At 37.3% G+C, this 23,771-nt stretch overlaps 2 pseudogenes; both read left to right on the top strand.

Annotated features, from left to right (window-relative positions):
* The first annotated feature begins 1,166 nt into the window (after positions 1-1,166).
* Positions 1,167-1,369, top strand: LOC126766792 (small nucleolar RNA U3; annotated as a pseudogene).
* Positions 1,370-22,186: 20,817 nt separating this feature from the next.
* LOC126766791 (small nucleolar RNA U3) lies at positions 22,187-22,389 on the top strand (annotated as a pseudogene).
* Positions 22,390-23,771: the final 1,382 nt, after the last annotated feature.

Consider the following 23,771-nt stretch of genomic DNA (forward strand, 5'->3'; position numbering starts at 1 on the left):
TGTTGAAGAACTTGTAGTTTCTACGTTCACAGGAGGTACCAAAGAAGCACTACTTATCTCACTTTCAATAGTTTCCACTGTTAAGTTCACATCTCTTTGCGTTGAAGAACAGCTTGGCATATCTAAGTCACTTACAGCAGGAGCTCGTTCGACTATCGCCGAAGAAGTCTCCTCCACACTATGTGATGATGGATGTCTTCGTCGTAGGTGATCGTTCATATTTGATGTGTTACCAGCAAACTTTAAATTTTTTTTACAAATATTGCAGTTGACGTTATTACCATTATTAGTAAAAAAACTCCCACACGGCTGATCTCTTTAATCCAGGGCGCATTTTTGTATTATCTAATTATGTATAAAAACATTTCAGCATTTTCTTTACAAAATACATAAATACATTTTATATTACCACAGAAAACACTGCAATTAAAAATCTAATACCAATATTTATATAAGTTGCGACCCAATTCAAATGTTTTACTATCGATGCTGCAAATAATACCAACTGTTAAAACGGTTAAGTGAATGTATACATAGCTACAATTTCGAATCGCAATACATAACCAAGTTGCCAACCTGCTTAATTCAAAGCAATTGGATTTTATCAAACAGACTAGAAACTGTCATTTAATCTTGCCAAATACCGATGACCATATGAATCTACTTTAGTCATCTTATTAATTTGGCGATGCCTCCTACATTATCGCTTTATAAGTCTATATTTAATATTATTAATACTTTTCACTTAAATCTATTTTAAGCATCTATTAACTTCTACCACTCATACATGCATTCAATTTAATTTCCATTAACACACATAATTCAATATAAATCATTCAACATAATTTTGAAATATACACAATTTAAGCATTATTCATACATTTGCTGAATATAATACCAATTGAAATAGAATAAATGAATTCGTACAAAAAATCTTTGAATATCTACTTGATAAAATAGTATTCGAAAAATACAAAATGAAAAATTTCGTTTTGAGTATCGAACAAAATATTCGTAACGAAAATTGGTATGAACGAAAAAAAAAATTGGTAAGAACGAATGAACGAAAAAAATAGTAATGAGTGATTTCTTGAAAACTATCGAATGAATGAAAATTGCTGAACTATCGAATAACTTGATTGTTTTTATTCGATAGTCCCCAACACTAAGCTATACTTTACAGGATCATTTCTGTAGTTAGTCTTCATTTAAATTTTTTGGAAATCGACCCGCGATGACGAGGTATATCGTTTTATCTGACAGCGTGAGGTTTATGAACTTCATTTCTAATATTGTGTTGTGGCATATTAGAAATGATGTTTCTTCGAAAATCGCTCGCTTACAACGGATAAAACGACTTCTGAGTGGTGATTTTAATGAATAAATTCCAAGGTTTTACGCAAAAATAATGCGGTCAATAAGTACAGTACGCTTATGTATGCTTGCGCATTATTTTTCTTTCGTTTGTCTTTCATTTTTGCGAATTCTCAACTATTTTATGTGACTTTATTTCTTTCGTCTCTCTTTTTTTTTGTGCGAATTCTTTGAATTTCTGAACGCGCACATGCGTATACATACATTCATATGAGCATGTGCAGATACACAAGATAGGATAGAAAGATGTATGCCTTTTAACATCGTATACTATACTAATAAATATTTTTCATACTAATAGAAATTAAATTTATCACAGCAATATTATGTATATGTACATATATTAGGTATATTGCTGTGATAAATTTAATTTCTATTATTAAGAAAAATATTTATTAGCATAGTATTACGATGTTAAAATGCAAAAATTAAAGACTAAGTCCATCGAGATTCGAACCTGCGTTCACATTGTGACTTTTTATGTGCTTACCACCAACACCACTATTGACACTTTCGTGGCGTTGTCTTAAGTATGGTTTGGTTATGCATGTAAGAAATATACGATTTTTTAAATAATTTTGTTTAAGTAGGTATAGAAATATGCTTTTGTAGAACATTTGCTTTCGCAAACAAATGTGCAAACGACATAACATATGTATGATTGTTTCGCATTTTGCTTCTACGCCGGTCAAATTTCTATACAAAAATAAGGAAGGGCTAAGTTCGGGTGTCACCGAACATTTTATAAAAAATCTTGATGATAAAGTGATAATCGAAATTTCCTTATAAATCATTTACATATTTTTCAAATACCGTATTTGTGTAAAGTTTTATTCCGTTATCATCATTGATTCCTAATGTACATATATACTCGTATTATACAGAAGAGGCATCAGATGGAATTCAAAATAGCGTTATGTTGGAAGAAGGCGTGGTTGTGAACCGATTTCACCCATATTTCGTAAATGTCATTCATTTAGACTGTTAAGAAAATATGCATAATGAATTTCATTGAAATGGCTAAGTTTTTCCTGATACAAAATGATATGGTTTTTGGTCCATAAGAAGGCGAGGCCACGCCCATTTTCAATTTAAAAAAAAAACCTGGGTGCAGCTTCCTTTTGCAATTTCTTCCGTAAAATTTTTTGTTTCTGATATTTTTTTTTTTATATCGGTTTAAAAATTTTTAGTGTTTTTCAATTATTACCTTTTTTGTTTTAGGTTTCCTATTACCATAATTTTAATATTTTATCCATAATTTCTTCCATTTTTATAACTGTTATATGGAAATGCCTGAAGAAAATTACTCTGTAGAGTTTAGTTTGTAACATTTACTATAGTAGTTTCTTCTTGAGATATGTACAAAAAGTTACAACTCAAGGGTCCTTCCACGCCCAGTTAAAAATTATCTGAAAAAAATGCGACCAAATATGCCCTCCCTAATGCGATCCTTTGTGCCAAATTTAAGCGCTTTAATATCTTTATTTATGGCTTAGTTATGACACTTTATAGGTTTTCGGTTTCCGCCATTTTGTGGGCAGTGTGTCGTTAAAGCATATTTTCGCCCATCTTCAAAAATTTTAACCTTCTTATAGTCAAATATATTTTTAAAAAATTTTAAATATTTTTTTAAATATCTAATATTGTTGTCTGCCTATTATATTCGAGTAAGATCGCGTACAAACCTCATCCATTATATATTAAGATTACAGCAGGACTTGTTTTTGGACGGACGGACTGTACTTAAAAAAAGACGGATTAGACCAGACTTAGACAGACATCCGAAAACGACTCTACTCGTCACCCTTCAATAGTTATCACTTTGGTATATATAACCATATATCTGACTCTTTTAGTTTAAGGACTTACAAACAACCGTTATGTGAAAACAAAATATAATACTAAACTCCTATAGATGCAACATTTTAGCTTATTAAGCCTAAGAAAATTATACCTAATAAAATAAAAATTATCAGCTTAAGAAATTGTAACTAAAGCATTATTTTAGCTAATGAAACACTAATGGATGTCTGGTTAGGTTTTGTCAGCGATCTTACTCGAATGTATATATAGACAACAAACTTATTATATATTTAAAAAAATATTTAAAAAATATTTAAAAAATGAGGTTTGTACGCGATCTTACTCGAATATAATAGGCAGACAACAATATTAGATATTTAAAAAAATATTTAAAATTTTTTAAAAATATATTTGAAAATGCCTTCCGCATCATCGGCGCTATCGTCACAGCAGCGGTATTGCAGGTCACTAAAAACCACCCCTCTAAGGAACCGTCGCCCACCCTGGGACCGACCGCGTTTACATTACTTCAGGGTAGCTTTCCATTTTTCTCATTGAGAGATTTACATCTGCGCACCTGCGTCCAGGTCCCGCTTTTTGCTGCGTAGCAAGAGTGCAGCGAATTTCTTGATGATCCCACAGTTTTCTTCACTTTCCAACATAACGCTGACTAAATTGTCCGCGTTTATTGGGCTAACCAGGTCCTCTACAGCGGTGCGTTCTCCTTGCCAACGCGCACATTCGAAGAATGTGTGTTCAGCGTCGTCTTCTGTCGCGTCGTTATATAGGCATGACGGCTCTTCGACTTTTCCCATTCTGTGGAGGTACTTTTTGAAGTACCCGTGACCGGATAACAGCTGGGTTGTGTAAAAATCGACCTCTCCGAATTTTCGGCCTGTCCATGAGTCTAGATCTTTTATAAGCCTGGCCGTCCATCTGCCGCGACTTTCGGTGTCCCATCTTTGTTGCCATGTTATTAATGTTTCTTTTTTTATTTGTTCTATTGCGCTCTTGTTGTTATCGGATGACTGCTTTAGCTCCCACAGCTTTTTCCTTTCGTATGCTAGAAGGTCAATTGGGGCATTTCCGCTTATAACTAATATTGCTGTTCGTATAGGCTGATGCAACTCTGAGGGCTGCAGTGCGGTGCACTCTGGCCGCTACCTTACGCCGGTTTTCCTTTTTAAGTACATCTGCCCATATCTCAGCTCCGTATAATAAAACGCTGATTGTTGTCGACATTAGGAGCTCCTACTGGGGCCTCCTATGTTGGCCATTAGTCGGCTCAGTTGAGAGGTGATCTTCGCTGCCTTTCCTGCGGCGTGCTGGATTTGTACCCAGAAGGTTAGTCTGGGGTCCAGTCTTACGCCTAGGTAGTTAACTGCTTTTTTTGTCCTAAGAATATCCGCAGTCGTATGCATGTTTATCTCGAGAGGTATGTGCTTGTTTGTTAGCAGCAGTAGCTCTGTTTTCTCCGTAGCGAGCTGGAGGCTGTGTGAGTCGAGCCATGCTTGGGTCCGTATCATGACCTGGTTCAGCTTTCTTCGCGCTTCTTCTGTGTCCCTTGCTGTGATTACTGCTGCAATGTCGTCCGCGTAGCCTATTAAATACGATTCATCTGGCATTTCTAGTTTTAATATAGCGTCATAGCTAATGTTCCATAAGTCTGGTCCGAGGATGGATCCTTGTGCTGCTCCTGACGTGACCGCTATCTGTCGTGATCCCTCTTTAGTTTCGTATAGCAGTTCCCTGTTGCTAAGGTAGCTCCGCACCACGGCCCTGAGGTAGTCGAGTACCTTAAAGCTTTTCTCGAGAGCGTCGATCATATCTACCCATCTAGCGCTGTTGAAGGCGTTTCGGATATCTAGAGTCGCCAGCAACACTATTCTTTTGTATTTATGCCATCTACGCTGTGCGGCTTCTACGCTTTCGATGACGCATTTTATTGCTCCTATGGTTGATCTGCCGGGTCTAAAGCCATATTGTCTAGGGGACAGTCCTCCAGCTTCGTTGATAGCCGCTTCAAGTCTGGGTTTAAGCAGGGTTTCGTATAGCTTTCCCGCTGTGTCAAGCATACATAGAAGGCGGTATGCTGATGGCGAATTGGGGTCTCCTTTTCCCTTACTGATTAGCACCAGCCGTTGCTTTTTCCAGGGTTCAGGGAATATTCCGGCTTCAAGGCAGGCGTTGTACATGTTCAGTAGTACTCCTGGGCGCTCTGCAGCGATTATTTTGAGAATTTCTGATGGGATCCCGTCCGGTCCGGGTGATTTGTTGGCCTTGAGCTTGGCAGTGGCTAGTTGCAGCTCTTCAAGGGTAAACCGGGGGATTTGCGTCAGATCTTAGTGTTTGTTCTGGATCACTAGCCCTGCTTTCGTGTGTGGGGAATAGCGCGTTCACAATGTTATCCATTTTGGCAGCGGTTAGATCAGGTGGCTTTGCTCGAGCGCCGAGTTTCTTCATCACTATTTTATACCCGAGTCCCCAGGGGTTTCTGTTTATATCCTCGCGTAGTTCCTCCCATTTTTTCTTTTTGCTATCGTCGATGGCATGCTTTAGCTCCTTCTTTGCTGATTTGTATTGATCGGCTTCTTGAGTTGCGGCTCCTCTACGCCTGAATCTCGTGTAGGATCTGCGAAGGCGGAGGCATGTCCGTCTGAGTTGGGCTATATTTGCAGTCCACCAGTAAACTGCTGCTTTATGTTTGCTGGGGGAGGCCTTGGGCATTGCTTTTTGACAGGCTCTTGTTATATTAAGCATTGTGTGCTCGACAGTTTTCCTGCAATTATGGGGGAATTGCTAGATGGGTTTGGTCGTCTATTGCGGAGTTATCTAGCTTCGCAATGTTCCACTTTCGTGTTCCAGTTGTTTTCCTCTGCTGGTTAACGCTTGTTCCCGTGTCGATCGAAAATGAGATGTAGTGATGATCGCTGCCAGTGTAAACCTTCAGGACCTTCCAGGTCTTTGTTGAGCCTGCCATGCGTTCTGTTGATAGGGTAATGTCTGGTGTGGTTTCCTCGCATCCCGGTCTTCTAAACGTGGTTGCATTTCCCGTATTGTGCACTACTAGCCCTATCCGCGCAGCCATTTCTAGAATGCGCTTTCCTCTCGAGTCCGTGCTTGGTAGACCCCACTCTACGGCTCTGGAATTTAGGTCTCCGACGACAATCAATTGACCTTCTATAGACCTGGCTGTATCCTCGATATTGTCGAGCTTTCCTTGGAATTCCCGTGTACTATCGCTTGGCGTCAAGTAGCAGCTAATTACTGTAAAAAGGTCGCATTTGGCCCAGACGAACCCGTTGCCGTTCCCATTGTTTACCGTGCTGATATTACTCCCTGGTGGTAGCCATATAGCGACGGTTGAGCTGCTATCTTCTAGCCAGGTACCTCTCTCTTTCTTTTTGTATTGCTCGCTTATGATGATCATCTCGTAGTCGCTCTCCGTCACCATTTGCGTGAGTAGTGCGTCGGCAGTCTTGCATCTATGCATGTTGGCCTGTAGGATATTCATTTGCCTCGGTAATTTCTATATACCGTGCATTTTGCAGAGCCCGGGATGTGATCCATTTTTTCATGTTTGCCCTCTTTGCAAAGGCAGCATGAAGGAGGCTTGTCGCAATCTTTCAGTTTATGACCTGGTTGGCCGCATTTTATGCAAACACCTTGTCCCCTTCTATCGGGCCCTTTGCAGTCCCAGGTTAAGTGTCCTGGACCAAAGCAGCGGAAACACCTTTTGGGGGTTTCTTTCAGCCGCAGCCTGCAGCTAACCCAGCCGATTTGGATGCGTGCCTGTCGCATTAGTGCATCAGCTCTATCCTGGTCCAGCGTTACATATGCCTTTACTTGCTCTCTTGTGTTAGGAGCTGTTATGTTAATCGCCAAGCCTTCGGTGGGGTCCTGTAGCGCTTCTTTGACAGCCCCTTCTACTTCCTCTTTTGTTGTCAGCGAGTCGAGGTCTCTAATTTCTACAGTAACCTTAGTTTTGAGGTCGGCTACAGTTGCAGTCTCTTTGAGAGTGGACTTAAGTGCCTCACAGAAGTTGGCCTTTGTGGACTGTCCCTTCTCTAGCTCTAGTAATAGGGCTCCGGCTCTTGTTTTGCGGATCCATTTGATTTTGACTTCTGCCTCTTTAAGATCTACCTTGCTACGGATATTCTTGAGGACTTCGGCGTAGCTGTTTCCTTCTGCTGGTTTTATTATAACGGCCTCTGTTTGTCGTTTCGGCCTGTTATTTCCTTTCTGGTTTGCGGCCATGTTGTTGACTGGTTGCTTCTTTTTTTCGTTTTTAGGCGCTTCTTCCCTCGTTCCTTCGTTGACGTGAGTTTTCCTGGCTTTTTTAGGCAAAACTTTTTGCCCCTGGCCGTCGTTTTCGTGTCGTGGTCGCACAGTTTCTCGCGACTCCACGGGGCTTGTCGCACGCCGCTTCGAGGTTGCTGACTCGGGGGTCGTGATGCGTCTGCTTAGGTGTACCCGCCTTTTCTCGGTTTCCGCAGTGAGCCAATTTCTGCGGTAGCTCTTAATGACGTCGAAGAGCTCGTCTAGCTGTGCCGCTCCGTTCTTTACGTCCATGCTGACGTTCTTTTGCTTCGCCATCGCCAACTTCATTTTTTGCACTATCCCCTTGCACTTTTCAAGGGATTCTTCTTCTGCTCGTCTCATTTGGGTGATGTATTCTTGTTTCGGCGAGCTCTGATTTCCGTCTTTTGTGGCAGCTGGGGTACTCTTCCTTTCTCCCTGCTTTGCCGGTGCTGCTTGTGTGGCCGGAGTCTCCCTTGAGTCTGTCTTTTCACCAGTTTTGTCCGTCTGCTTTGGAGTGTCGGTGAGTATGGGGGATCTGAGTATCCTGCTGCTTCTGCGGAACACCGTTCCATATTCCTCTTCTTGTCCGTCTTTGTTTTGCTGTTCCTTCTGTTGGGTTTTTTGTTGTAGTTGCGGTGTATTCATTTTTTCTGTTGGGTCTCCGCTTCAAGCCGCTATCTCCGCACGTTGTAGCAGTTGCCCTTTATGAACCCCGTGGTTATCTATGCAAGCAGGGAGGCCACGCAAGGGTTGACACAAGTCCTGGGAGCTTGTGTTCAGAGCCAGGTCCGGTCACGAATCAGGAGCTCGTCACAACTGAACCTGTACGGCCATAGAAATTATGGCGACGTGCATTAAACAATTTTCACCATAGATACTGCGAAATGAATATGCTTTAACGACACACTGCATAACTGCATAACGCCGCGGCCCGTCCCTAACAACGGTGACTGCCATCAGCATAGCTGACATGAATGGCTGAATTCAAAATGGCGCTTATACATATATGTACATTTGTTGTATTTACATATATAGTACGTAAATAAGTAGAAATTGTTTAAGGGGGTGTTCTGGTCTACATGCATGGATTTCAGATAATTTTTAACTGTTGCAAAACAAAGGACCGACACTTGAGTTGTGAACTTTTTTGATAGCTTTCTCAAGAACCAAGAAGAGAAATACATAAACATAAGTAAATAATAAATTACAAACTAAATAAATTAAAAAGTAATAATAATAATATTCTCTAAAAATTAGCGAATAAAAATTATAATAAATAAAAGTAATAATTATGAAAAAATAAAAATATTAAAATAATGGTAATAAGAAACGAAACCTTAAAAACAAAAAAAAATAATAATTAAAGTAAGCAAATACAAATTTTTAAACTAAATATAAAAATAAAAAAAATAATAATGAACAAATTAAAAAAACAAATCAAAAAATAAAAAAAATTATTGATTTAAAATAAGTAAATAATAAATTATTAAATAAATATATTAAATAATAATAATAATAATATTCTTTAAAAATTAGCGTATAAAAATATTATAAGTAAAAGTAATAATTACGAAAAAAAATAAAATGAAAATACTAATTATGAAAAATAAAAAAAAAATAATAAAATAAATATAATAGAATGATATCTAATAATTAAAAAAAAAAAATAAAAATAAATATATCTAAAATATGAAAGTAAAATAATTGAATTGCAATAAATAAATAATAGGTTGTGTAATTAATTTAATAAAAAATTAAAAAAAAATCAATTAGTAAAAAAATATATAATAAAAAAACAGAACAATTTTAATTAAAAAAGATAAATAATAAATTATAAAATAAATATAACAAAAAAAGCAAATAATAAAAATAAAAAAAATAATAATAATATTTATAATAACATTCTTCGAAAATTTTAGCAACACTCGATGTGTTTATGACATTTTTTATATTATAATATCAAACCCACCTCTTTATTAAGATTTTGAGGTTAAGTTAAGAAAGCATTGAACTCGTGTACGTTTTTTTGATGTTATTTCTTTAATTGAAAGTTTATTTCTTTATTTTCTACTTTCCTCTTAATTAAATACATACATACCAGTATGTATACTTGTATGTATTTATGTATTTTTGTATGTATGATTTTCTGTATTTAATGGTATACTTATATTTGTTATATATAATGTACAGTATTTTAGAAGTATTATATTTATATTTATAATTAATATGTACATACATACATATGTAGACAACTACAAATCTTATTAAATTTATATGTGTATATAGTATATGCAGAGAATGTAAAGTATAGAGAAGGTGCAGGTTCGATGTCGAACATTTCTTAAATTCAAAGTAAGGAATTCGCCGCATTTGTCTGCGTCGATATGTATGCAAGCTCATACGTATGCATACATATTTACGCTAGTGTGTAGGCGAAGCTGTTACAGCGGCAAGGGAAACGGTCAATAGGCGGCCATTCGTTTATTTTTTTCGGCACAGCTTGGATTTTCTATTATCACACAAGTGCTGAACCAATGAGCGCGGCAGATATTAGAATACACACGTTCTTAGGGACACAGGTATTGAGGCAGCTGCACAACTACATACATAACTGTGTCCCTAAGATAATATTTTAATATTTGACAGATGTCGCTTGTAGTCTGTCGTGCTCAATGTGTTCAGCACTTGACTCTTTGACTTTGACTCTTTATGTCAACTTCTGTGAGTTAGTTTAATATGTTAAGCTAATGATTTGAATCAACTCGATATGGATGTCTAACTGTGTACATGCAAGAAAATCGGTTTTATACCTAAATGTAAAATTATGGATTTTTTTCCAAATGCACTGCCGTTATGGCTTTATGTCAACTTGAGTAAGATGATGAGGGTTAATTAACTTAATATGTTAAGCTAATGATTTGAAGCAACTTGATAGGTATTTCTAAATGTGTACATGCAAGAAATTCGGTTTTTTACCTAAATGTAAAATTATGGATTTTTTTCCAAATGCACTGCCGTTATGGTCTTATGTCAACTTGAGTAAAATGATGAGGGTTAATTAACTTTAATATGTTAAGCTAATGATTTGAAGCAACTTGATATGGATTGCTAAATTGTTTAAATGCAGGAAAATCGGTTTTAAACCTATGTAAACGTAAAGTTGTAAAATTTTTCCAAATGCACTTCGGTTTTGGCCTTATGCCAATTTCTGTAAGATGACGAAGGTTAATTAACTTGAATATGTGACGTTAATGATTTGAATCAACTCGATATGGATTGCTAAATGTTTAAATGCAGGAAAATCGGTTTTATACCTAAATGTAAAATTTTGGAATTTTTCCAAATGCACTGTCGTTTTGGTTTTATGCCAACATCTGTAAGATGAAGAAAGTTAATTAACTTTAATATGTTAAGCTAATGATTTGAGGCAACTTGATATGGATTTCTAAATGTGTACATGCAAGAAAATCGGTTTTATACCTAAATGTAAAATTCTGGAATTTTCCAAATGCACTGCCGTTTTGGGTTTATGCCAACTTCAGTAAGATGAAGAAGGTTAATTAATTTTAATGTGTGAAGCTAATGATTTGAAGCCATTCGACATATATTGCCAAATGTGTATATGCAAGAAAATCGGTTTTATACCTAAATGTAAAAATGTGGAATTTTTCCAAATGCCGTTTTGGCTTTATGCCAACTTCTGTAAGATGAAGAAGGTTAATTAACTTTAATATGTGAAGTTAATGATTTGAATCAACTCGAAATGGATTGCTAAATGTTTAAATGCAAGAAAATCGGTTTTATACCTAAATGTAAAATTATGAAATTTTTTCCAAATGCACTGCCGTTATGGTCTTGTGTCAACTTGAGTAAGATGATGCCGCCTCTGTCGTGGTGCAGGGCTTTGACGCAAGGCATACTCGGCACCCCCCAACCGGTGTGGGTGGTGCTGACTTGCACTGCCCAGGTAGTTTGACGGGTGCCGCATGCGTGCGGCAACCAAGAGCTACCACCTCCTAATTCAGGGTGTTATGCGACTCCCGTGCCCATTGGATGATTTGCAGCCAGGAGGTAAATTCAGCTGTATTGGAACGGAGCCTCCCCAACACCGGGTCGAATTGGGGAGTAACTGTGGCCTTACCGCGCCAAAGGGCTCTGGCGTGGCGGACTTCCTAGTTCCCCATAAACTAAGTAGACCCGACAGCTCACCTCGTTGAGCCGAGGGTCGTAAGGACAAGTTGAACGACAACAAAAAAAAACCAAAACCATAATAAAAACAACAACTCCCATTGATTCGACCAGGCGACAACATAGGACGACGAGTAAGGATCAGGAGAAGGACAAGGGAGACGGCGCAGCTGCAAGCGGGAGGGGTCAAGGAGCTATGCGGAAGTTCAGCTTCCTTGATGCTCTCTCGCCAGAAGAGCGGGCGCTGTTCGAGGAGCATGCCAAGGAAGATGACGACGACTTGCCCTCGTGCAGCGGCGTTCAAGCGTCGAAGGCCGCGGTTGGAACTAAAAGCACCACCAGGACCTCCTGTAGCAGGCTCAGCTGCTCAGATTCAGGGGAGTCATGTCGGGCAAAACCGACGGCGCGAGCAAGAGAAGAAGAAAACGCAGGAGGGGAGGGCAACGCCCTCTCCCGGCAGCTGGCAACCCCGGCGGGTGCGATGACCCTCGTAGGAAGGGCATGAGCGGGGCCAGCCTAAAGTGGTACCTGCGGCACCTACGGGGCGGAAAGACCCCCGAGGTGGCGGAAGCCTTGGCCAAAGGTAGAAGCAAAAGGAGCACGGCTCCCACTACAAAGGAGCCTGCCAGAACTGCGTCCGTTCGTGCGCAAGGCAGCCGGGCAATTGACCGTGGCCATGCCAGTGCAGCTACCTATCCACAGACCGTGAAGCGGAAGAGCGGGCAGTTAACGCCGCAGGAGCCCCGGTGGAGGCGCTGGAATCGGAGCAGCTTACCGTGCTCCAGGACCTCCTCATGAAAGAGGTATTCAGGAGAGATGAATACGCGGCGTCCTTCCTTGGGGTGGATTTTGCAGGTGGCATGATGCAGGTGGACTGCATGGACGAGATGTCCGCCGACTGGCTGCGGGAGTTTGCCCCAAAGCTGGAGGCTGGAAGGCTGGACGGGTCCCGTCCTCTGTGCAAAAAGGGCGGAGGACATACCGGTCTTGCATAGCATGACGATGTTCCTCCCCCGGTGTGGAGACAAGCCCTACCAGTTTGCTCTGGGTCTGGTTAAGAACCAGAACCGGGGCCTCAGCATCTCGGCCTGGCGTATTGTCAGCAGCAAAGTCGAGGGTAAAGGAAAACTTAAAGGATGGAGACTACACCTGTACGTGGACGACGGCTCGTACAGGTACATCCGTGCGGCGAGCTTCCGCCTGTTTTACAGGTACAGCACGGTGGTCATAAGGCCTTACAAGCCTGCGTCCACCGGGAGCAAGGAGGCGTCTGAGACAGTTACTCAGCCAAGCGAAGGCAATGCCAAACAGGGCACGTCTGTGGCGGCCTCGGAGGTGGAGAGTATGCAGGTGGAGGAGGTCGCGGAACAACCCAGCGTAAGCAGGGTTGAGCAGGCCACGCCTGCCGCGACCTCGGACGTCGCAGTTGTCCCGGGAGCAGAGCTCCCCTCCACCCAGGAACTCCTCGATGGATTAGGAGATCTCATGGACAGCAGAGCGAACGACGGCGGGGATGAGGACTTGCCCTCATCGAACCACTATTATAGTGGCCGTCGATATGGAAGTCGCCCAGGTGAATCTGTATCACGCCGAGGCAGCTTCGGCTGTCGTTATGAGCAGGTTCACAGCGGAAAAACTGGACATCCTGCTGATCCAAAAGCCTTGGATCTTCAAAGGAGAGGTCAAAGGCCTCAAGACAGAATGCAACAAGGTAATCTGGGATCACTCTAGCGAGCGACCTAGAACTTGTATAGTAGCCAGGAGCAATATTAATTTGTTCTGTATTTCAGAATTCCTGACGCAGGACCTGGTGGCGGTACAGGCCAGGGACTATGAAGGCAAGGACTTCGTCCTGGCATCAGCCTACTTCCTGGGGGAGGCAACCACAGCACCCCCCGTGGTGGTGGAAAGACTTGTGGAGTACTGGAGGAGGTACAGGCTGTCCCTTATCATCGGCTGTGGGGCAGTACGGACTGCAACTCGAGGGGTGAGTCTTTATTGGAATATGTAGTTGGTAGCAATTTAGCAATAGAGAATGTGGGGAGCGAACCCACCTTCATAACGATAAGCAGAAGGGAAGTGCTTTAAATCACCTTCAGTAACGAGCCTGCAAGTGGTTGGGTCTCACGGTGGAGGGTCTCGGCGGAGCCCTCCCTGTCAGACCACAGAATTGTAAGGTTCGCGCTGAAGGTAGAGGTAAGACAACTCCCCCCTAGACGCAACCCTCGGAGGGCAAACTGGAGCGCCTTCAGGGGGAGACTGAGTGAGGAATTGAGTAGGGAGGGGCAGACTGACAATTGCGTTACGGGCCCGGGAATAGAGAGCAGGGTATCTGCGCAGAACGGGTCCATTATTAACGCTTACAATCACAGTTGCCCCCTAAAAGTGCCCACAGACAGGTGCAACTGTCCCCAGATACCGACCAGACATCGTAATTATCTTCTGCAAGTTTTTCGATTTGCAGAGACAAACTCATTTTAAAAACTTATTTAAAAAACGCGCACACACGAAATTGAAAATTCACTTCAGTTACAACAAATGGTGTTCTATGCGTTCTGACCTGCGCCCATAACCATTGTTGCAGAGAACCATGGATAATGAAACGCAGTGTTTATAGTTTAAAGTTTTAATAAGAACTGAACAGAATTCAATGTACAATGTAAAATCTACTATGCTACAGATAATACCATTTAGAAGGTTGCCATATTGATAATATTAAGATTACAACTTCAACAAAATAAATATTAAAAACTGAAACAATTTTAATTAAAATAGGTAAATAATAAATTATAAAATAAATATAATAAAAAAACAAATAATAAAAAAAAATTATAATAATAATATTTAAAATAATATTCTTCGAAAATTTTAGCAACACTCGCTGTGTTTATGAAATTTTTTATATTATAATATCAAACCCACCTCTTTATTAAGATTTTGAGGTTTAGTTAAGAAAGCATTGCACTCGTGTACGATTTGAGGTTATTTCTTTAATTCAAAATTTATTTCTTTATTTTCTACTTTCCTCTTAATTAAATACACACATACCAGTATGTATACTTGTATACTTGTATGTGTTATATATGATGTACAGTATTTTAGAAGTATTATATTTATATTTATAATTAATATGTAGGTACATACATATGTAGACAACTACAAATCTTATTAAATTTATATGCGTATATAGTATATGTATATAGTCGCATAATATGTGCTTAATTTAGTTTCTTAGGGCCGTAATCTCAATGTCTGGTTATCAGCCAGAGAATGTAAAGTATAGAGAAGGTGAGGGTTCGATGTCGAACATTTGTTAGATTCAAGGTAAGGAATTCGCCGCATTTGTCTGCGTCGATATGTATGCAAGCTCATACATATGTATACATATTTACGCTAGTGTGTAGGCGAAGCTGTTACAGCGGCAAGGGAAACGGTCAATAGGCGGCCATTCGTTTATTTTTTTCGGCACAGCTTGGATTTTCTATCATCACACAAGTGCTGAACCAATGAGCGCGACAGATATTAGAATACACACGTTCTTAGGGACACAGGTATTGAGGCAGCTGCACAACTACATAACTGTGTCCCTAAGAACGTTTGTATTTTAATATTTGACAGATGTCGCTTGCAGTCTGTCGTGCTCAATGTGTTCAGCACTTGACTCTTTGACAAAACGCAAGTTTCGGCCATTGGTTGACCGTGACAACGGAGATGCGAAAGAAGCGTGCGAAACTTGTTATTATGAATGTATGTATGTACATACATATGTAAATGGCTCGCATTTGCTTTCGTAAACATACAGACAAATGTGACAAAGAAATAATATACATATGTACATACATATGCATGTGTCATAGAAATTCTATTGGTACAAATATGGAAATGATAACGAAATAATGCGAATATGCATATTTCATGAAGGTCATACATTTTCTTCTTCACTTTTTAATAGTCGAAATAAATATAATTTATTTGAAATATTAATTTATTTAAAAATTAAAAAATTAAATTAAAGAAAAATAAAATTAAAATAACGTTTTCTAATTTTTCCCGATTTTGTAAAAATAATGAAAATGTTTACCATTTTCCAGAAAACAATGGTTCATATAATACAAAATAATCACGCATATGTGACTCACAGGATGCTTTGTATATTTTTCTTCAAAGCATTTCTCTTTATTTATACACTGCACGTGCTCAATTCTGCTAAACAGCAGCGACAACGGCGAATTCCTTACTTTGATTCTATCTATCTATCTATACTTTACATTCTCTGGCTGAGGCAACAGTTTTCATACGTAAATTGAAAACTTTTGATTTTTTTATGAAATTTATATGCCATAGAAAAATAGTATATAAGGCGGCATGTTTGGAAAGCAAATTCACTGCCACTTTGGTTCACGTTGAATAGACATCCTTTTTATTGTAGTGCCAAATTCATTTCTTATTTTGGTGAGAAAATATGTTTTTTATTTTAATACTAAAAATCCTTTCCTAATTGCAAAATTTTTGTATTTTTTTACATTTTTTTTTATTTTTTTTTTTTTATTACATTTTCATATGTATGTATGTAACATATATAACTTTTTCTAACTTCTCTTATTTTCTTTCGAATTATCTCTGATAAACAGGCTGTTCTATATACGCTTTTTTCATACGTACTGTGGTTTTTAGTACCCTTTACATTCTCTGGCTCAGTCGCGCGGTCGACTCCTTACGCAGCGGACGCTACCGATATTGAACATTTAGATTTTTCCATTGAACACATTTCAGATAGAGCACATTTTCTTTTTATCGATTAGGAGTTATTTTCAAAACTGCGCATTAATTACTTGATTAAACCGTGACAGTTTATTTTTATAGCAGTGTCACACTCTTTTTAAAACACCTATTTAAGTATTGTATGTATTTTTTTTATGAAAACTTCTATTCAATAAACTGTTCATACTAAAATCAAATTAATTCTTATTTATTTTACTTGAAAACCAAAACTTTCAAACAATTATGCCTAAAAAAAAGGTCCCAGTTATCTCAACATAGCTCCCAAGCGAGATTAGCAAAGATTCGGCGTATTGGAGAATCATCTTCAGAATATTCTGATCGACTCGAAAGTCAAAGAGAATATGCATCACAATCACGGGCCAGAGAAACTAGCGACGAACGCTCGCAGCGACTTTCTGAGAATAGAGAGCGAACCTCGCAAGCTCGCGCAAGGGAAAGTAGCGCCGATCGTTCGATTCGTCAAAACATCAGATCGTCAGAGGTTCGCGAAATACAGTCGAGCGCAGAACGACGAAAATCGAACAAGAATTTCACAAACACGGGCAAGAGAGTGCAGTGTCAACGCTCACTTCTCAGATTTACGAACGAGAGTCGAGCTCCGAACGTTCACAACGCCTTGCTGGAAACAGAGATAGAGACTCGCGAGCACGTGCCAGAGAATCTAGCACCGAACGCTCGCAGCGGCTTGCTGGACTGAGAGACAGAAACTCACAGGCACGTGCCCGAGAGTCTAGCGGTGACACAGAGAGAGAGACAACGTGCAGTAGCAATTAGAAGGCGTGATGGGATTTCAGCTCACAGCAATAGATCGGCATTCAGCTACGATCCACAAATTAACTACGCCGATCAAAACAGCATTCAAATTGGAGCGATGGATAAGATATGCCCTAAATATGTTGTGCTGCTGGAAAAGTAATACTTCCCAGTATCGTAGAGTCTCCAGAACCAATCAAAAGCCTTCTGACTATTATTATTTTTATTTTTTAATTTTTCATAATTGGTATTTTTATTTTATTTTTTTCGAAATTATTACTTTTACTTATAATATTTTTATACGCGAATTTTTAAAGAATATTATTATTATTATTATTTAATATATTTATTTAATAATTTATTATTTACTTATTTTAAATCAATTATTGAAGTTATACTTCTTATACGAGTTCGGAAAAGGGAGCGATAGATTCAGGTTGCGCAACCTTGCTGAATATGAATCTACGCAACCTTGTCTGCGAAGATGTTCGAGCAGCAAGCGAAGCGGTGACAATCGGCGATCGTTTGTTCGTTTCTTTCGGCACAGCTCGGCTTTTCTACCAACAACACAATGTTGCCATGCTTATGCTGTTGTTGTTTTTGTAGAAGAATGTTTCAATTTTTGGTTGGTGACATATTCAATTAAAAAAAAAGGTGCGTGGAGTCCCTACGCGCGGATGAAGTTATACTTCTTAGTGATATTCCAAGAAATGCATATCATTTTATATGAAAGAAAACTAGAAAAGTTAAATTCACATTTTATACATTTATTATGCATATAAAATGAAGAATAAAGCAAAGTGTAAATGAAGGAACTTTGACTAGAAAAGTAGTTCTGTCTCTTCGTTGCGGAAGAGAATATGCAGCGTAATCATCTCTCTTTTGTAATCCATCAACACGCGTTGAAGGCCCAGCAGTTATCGGCGAATTGAGGACCGTTGATTCATCAGTAGTTATAGATGCTCCCGCAGAGATTGATGGAACAGCAAACGTTGAATCTTTTTTCACGCGCTCTCTGATATTCCGCAGCTGTTTTCCTCTTCTTCGTTTGACTGCCAGCTATCATTTCCAATTTCTCCTTTTCCCGCTCTGCTTTCTTTTGTACTCGGTATTCACGATAATATTGTACTGTTTTCCCTCCTCTTGAAACACGGGCTACACTGTCTTCTTCCGCTGTAAAATCAATTTAAAATCAAAACATTAAAATTTTTGCCAATCCAATTGATATTAGTTTCAAGACACAAGTTTAATGCAGAAGGTGCATCTATTACGGACAATTAAAATATTGAAGAGAAACTTACCATCACATAACCTGGAATCCGCTGTGTTATGCGTATTATCACTGTCATTTACTTATATCAATTAATTTGAAAGTACCGAAAAATGGGAAACGAAATTTCAATAAATTTAAGTAAATTTACATGTATTTTCATTTATATTTAATTATCAATAAAGTTTTTAAAAATTATTTGCCCTAGTTGTCCATTTTTTATTTTCTCACACATTTCAGCCGATTTTTGTATGGAAATTTGACCGGCGTAGAAGCAAAATGCGAAACAATCATACATACATATATTATGTCGTTTGCACATTTGTCTGTATGTTTGCGAAAGCAAATGTTCTACAAAAGCATATTTCTATACTTAAACAAAATTATTAGAACCATCGTTTGTTTCTTATGTACATGCATAACCAAACCATACTTAAGTCAGTATATTATCACAGCAATATACCTAATATACATATACATAATATTGCTGTGATAAATTTAATTTCTATTAGTAAGAAAAATATTTATTTGTATAGTATACGATGTTAAAAGGCATACATCTTCTATCCTATGCGCATGTGCGCGTTCAGAAATTTTTCATCACTTATCAATATACTTATTACATGTGCGCGCATTGACTTGTTCATACATTCATATATACTTAATTGTAGATATATTTGCATACATTGCCGAATAATGCACAAGCATACAAACATACTTACATATGCGTACACATAGGCGAAGCTGCTACAGCGGCAAGGGGTGACAATCGGCGGCCATTACTTTACTTATGCCATAGAACTTCTATTGCTACGAATATGGAAATGACAACGAAATATATGTATATTTCTAAATGTCATTAATTTCTTTGAAGAAATGAATGATCCTGAGAAGTATAGTCTTAACTTTTCAACGGCCAACGCAGAGAGTTTCAACCAAAAGGAATTCATTCATTAAAATCACCATTGTATATTTCTTTCACGCATAACCAAACCATAATTAGGACAACGCAATACAAGTGTCAATGGTGGTCGAGGTGGTAAGCACTTCAAAAGTTACGACGAGCACGTAGGTACGTAGGTTCGAATCCCAACAGAATTTATTTTTAATTGAATATGTCACCAACCAAAAATTGAAACATTGTTCTACAAAAACAACAACAGCATAAGCATGGCAACCAAGAATGATAGAAAAGAGATTACGCATTGCGCAGGTCCGTTATACTAAACATACAATTGCTTACGTCACACGGCGCAGTAAAAAATTTGGCAGCTATAAACTCTACTACTCTAACATTCTTGTTAACAAGCAATATTTACTTGCTACTCAAGCTATTTCACGAAATTTATGAGCCGTGTGACGTAGATGCGCAGAACGAAAAATGTTTTGTCTCTCATCTGCGCAATCTTGTACTCTATCATTCTTGCATGGCAACATTGTGTTGTTGGTAGAAAAGCCGAACTGTGCCGAAAGAAACGAACAAACGATCGCCGATTGTCACCGCTTCGCTTGCTGCTCGAACATCTTCGCAGACGAGGTTGCGTAGATTCATATTGAGCAAGGGGTTGCGTAGATTCAAATTGAGCAACCTTGCGCTTGAGCAAGGTTACATAGATTCATATTGAGCAAGGTTGTGCAACCTGAATCTATCGCAACCTTTTCCGAACTCGTATAAGAAGTATAACTTCAATAAATTCTGTTGGGATTCATGACCTACGTTTCGTAACTTTTCGATTAGCTTACCACCTTCACCACCATTGCCACTTGTTTTGCGTTGTCTCTCAAAACCATGGTTTGGTTATTTAACATGAAAAAATATACAATGGATCGTATAGTTACCTCTTTCTTGCTGCTGCGAATATCACAAAGGTTTGTATGCTTGGCATTATTGAAGTTATGCTTCTTTTTCTTTCGTTTGTCTTTCATTTCTGCGAATTCTCAACTATTTTGCGTATATTTTGCTGAAATACTGTGCGTTGGCAGAAAAATTACAAACCTCGAGCTTCGCTTATTACCGTCAGATTCATTTGAGGGCCACCACCGCTCGCAACCACAGTATATACAGTAGATAACCTTTTCGTGGTAGCTTTCTGAGGGGTGAATAGCGACCATCTTGGATTTTCAGACGTAGCAACGTAGTGCTGTATATATTGAGGCAGTAAATACTTAGCAAATTTATTCTATTAAATAACAAAAACTATAAATATTGTTGCTTAATATAAAAGGAAATTATTTATTAATGACATATATTGACTAATATTTGATTTAAACGCCATAGTGTGTCATGTTTCGCCCATAAAAATATCATTTACTGATAGTCAGATATTCTTTATGTAGAGAGCTCTTATTAATAAAAAGCAGCCCTGTTTTTAGATCTCTCGGTGGTGAGTTTTCTTCTGAATGTATTTGTTTTCAATTGACAGACAGAAAACATAAAACGGTTTGTATTCGTAAGTTTTTGAAATATTATTACCATTAATTTTAATTTAGAAAGAAGATATTTAGGCATTTGAAGCTGAATTTTTAATACATCGTTCTAATTCTCATCCGTACACTATTTTTGATAATTTATTTTTCAATATTTAAGTTTTGCATTTTCCACACCACCCCAGAGGTTTGCAATAAAGCGCGTTACGGACTTTTTTAGGTGTTCGGTTCCCCGGTAGGCCTATTTTTACCTTTTCAACTTAAAATAAACATAATTAATAATTTACATAAAAATTTAAATAAAAATATTGCACAAAATAATTTAATAATTAATAAAGATTTCTAAGCTCTCACAATAGATGCATCCAAAATCCTACGACTCTATTAAATATATTAAAATACAGAAGCTAACTTTTAAAAGGGGGAGGTAGTTACCTATGTGAAATGCACAAAAATTTTATGTGACGAAAATGAGGGCTGGCTGCCTGCCTATTAAAAATTCTTAAAGAAAAATATGTTCTAATTCTTATAAAAAGTATTTTAAAACGTCGGGTTGTGAATTTTCGCAGCAATAAAAAAGCTCTACAATTTTTAATATAAACTTTATTATTAACACTAATATGTATTTTTATTAAAAACTTCGACATATCTTTCTTTTCAAACTCAATTTCCAATTGATGTTTTCCTATAACGGCTAACGAGTTGTCAATTTGTATATGTCAAACGACAAATTACCACCCAGGATTGTATCCTACTGCATACAAAAATTTGGAAATACTTGAAGCGTGTTTAAAAATTGCACAAAAAAAACAACAACTGATTTAACATTAAACAACAACTAATATCCCAATAAAATTGAACAGATATGCAAAGTAATTCAATATAATCACTTAAATAACGTAAACACTTGCATTATTTAATATCTTTTAAAGTCTCGGTCATCAAAATTTAAAATTTATATGTAGTTTAAATGCTAACACAACACCCTGATTACCATGAAAGTAGCAAAAAAAGTGTAACACAACACCCTAAGATTTTCTAGAGGTGAGTATATGTATGTAAACAAAGAAAAGGTTTATTACTGTATATACTGAGCTCGCAACTGAATCTTCCTCCTTCTCCCGCAATTTATCTTCTAGGTTCATAACCATATGGTTGGCAACCAGTGTGGGGGGTTTTAGTCGGTAGGCGCATCAAGCGAATCCGACACTACCCGCCAGGGTGTCTTTAGCAGATTTCCCCCCCCACATCTCTTCAAAAAAAAAAAAAAAAAAAAGATGAAAAATTAAGGCTTTACTTTACAGGATCATTTCTGTAGTTAGTCTTCATTTAAATTTTTTGGAAATCGACCCGCGATGACGAGGTATATCGTTTTATCTGACAGCGGGAGGTTTATGAACTTCATTTCTAATATTGTGTTGTGGCATATTAGAAATGATGTTTCTTCGAAAATCGCTCGCTTACAACGGATAAAACGACTTCTGAGTGGTGATTTTAATGAATAAATTCCAAGGTTTTACGCAAAAATAATGCGGTCAATAAGTACAGTACGCTTATGTATGCTTGCGCATTATTTTTCTTTCGTTTGTCTTTCATTTTTGCGAATTCTCAACTATTTTATGTGACTTTATTTCGTTCGTCTCTCTTTTTTTTTGTGCGAATTCTTTGAATTTCTGAAAGCGCACATGCGTATATACATACATTCATATGAGCATGTGCAGATACACAAGATAGGATAGAAAGATGTATGCCTTTTAACATCGTATACTATACTAATAAATATTTTTCGTACTAATAGAAATTAAATTTATCACAGCAATATTATGTATATGTACATATATTAGGTATATTGTTGTGATAAATTTAATTTCTATTAGTAAGAAAAATATTTATTAGTATAGTATTACGATGTTAAAATGCAAAAATTAAAGACTAAGTCCGTCGAGATTCGAACCTGCGTTCACATTGTGACTTTTTATGTGCTTACCACCAACACCACTATTGACACTTTCGTGGCGTTGTCTTAAGTATGGTTTAGTTATGCATGTAAGAAATATACGATGGTTCAAATAATTTTGTTTAAGTATAGAAATATGCTTTTGTAGAACATTTGCTTTCGCAAACATACAGACAAATGTGCAAACGACATAATATATGTATGATTGTTTCGCATTTTGCTTCTACGCCGGTCAAATTTCTATACAAAAATCGACTGAAATGCATGAGAAAATAAAATGGACAACTAGGGCAAATAATTTTAAAAAAATTTATTGATTATTAAATATAAATGAAAATACATGTAAATTTATTTAAATTTATTAAAACACTTATTTAAATTTATTAAGAAACTTATTTAAATTTATTGAAAAACTGCAAAGAAAAATAAAAAGAAAATTCATTTGATTTTGGCCCAGTTTTGTGCGCAATACAAATGCAACGCCAATAATGAATACAAGAAATTGACTAAACACCATGATATAAGATATACAAATTATAATATGACAACCCAATTCGAAGAGTACAAAAGAGAGATGGTTACGCTGCATATTTCCTTCCGCAATGAAGAGACAGAACTACTTTCCGGGACTCCACGCACCTTTTATATTATATTTATTACACAACTTATTATTTATTTATTGCAATTCAATTATTTTACTTTTATTTTTTAGATATATTTATTTTTATTTATTTTTTTTAATTATTATCATTTTTATTATATACTATTTTATTATTTTTTGTTTTTAAATTATTATTTATTACTGTTATTTTACTTTTTTGATTATTATTATTTTTATTTTTTAATTTTTCATAATTAGTATTTTTATTTTATTTTTTTTATTTTTTTCGTAATTATTACTTTTACTTATAATAT

The sequence above is a fragment of the Bactrocera neohumeralis genome, unplaced genomic scaffold (genome assembly GCF_024586455.1).
Source record: "Bactrocera neohumeralis isolate Rockhampton unplaced genomic scaffold, APGP_CSIRO_Bneo_wtdbg2-racon-allhic-juicebox.fasta_v2 ctg2549, whole genome shotgun sequence".
NCBI lineage: Eukaryota > Metazoa > Arthropoda > Insecta > Diptera > Tephritidae > Bactrocera > Bactrocera neohumeralis.